This window comes from Nannospalax galili, unplaced genomic scaffold, assembly GCF_000622305.1.
Source record: "Nannospalax galili isolate Female #2095 unplaced genomic scaffold, S.galili_v1.0 scaffold77, whole genome shotgun sequence".
NCBI lineage: Eukaryota > Metazoa > Chordata > Mammalia > Rodentia > Spalacidae > Nannospalax > Nannospalax galili.
This window is the reverse complement of record NW_008341457.1, coordinates 4057627-4058334: the sequence shown is the minus strand read 5'-3', so window position 1 is coordinate 4058334 and position 708 is coordinate 4057627.

Genomic DNA, 708 nt, shown 5'->3' with positions numbered 1-708 from the left:
ACATAAAGGACAGTTTTTGCTCCTTGCCTCCTAGGTCGACTAGTTCCAGGGGACTATGAGCATCTCTCAAAATGTCCTGTAATTGTGGTGGGTCACCTGTTCTCTTGATCAAGGAGGCCAAGGAGACCCCACCAGATGGACTTGAACCAGTGTCCAGTCTACAAAGAGGAGGGTCAACACAGAGGAATCATTTCCTCCATGCTTCCAAGTGAAGCCAACCATGGTCGAACAGGACCTTTGACTTATCTTCACAGAGGCGGAACTGGTAAAAGAAAGGGGCCAGGGGCTCCTCCCGAGCCCATGTGACCCCTGAGGAAGAGATCCTCAAACGACCTTAAGAGTGAAAATAAATTGGTTTATCTGGGCCAACTGTATGGCCTTAAACGTCCAAAAGGAAAGTATACTCAAAGATTAAAGGGGCCAATATAATTTTTAAGAGTCCATATGCATAGCTAAAAGCTACACAACAAGCAACAATGCCAGAGAGGAAATACCTTCTTTTGCATTGTTGGCCAGGGTAGACAAAGGGACTCCCAGATAGTAACCCAACATAGAACTCAGAAAATGAATAGCAGACCCCAATCTTATCTAGAGGAGTATTGACAACTGATTACTGCTAGAAGAGGAACAGCTGACTCTCCTAAAACAAAGACCTCTAGATAGGCTGACTAGATTCACCAGAAGGGCAAGTAGTGGGGAATGTCTGGG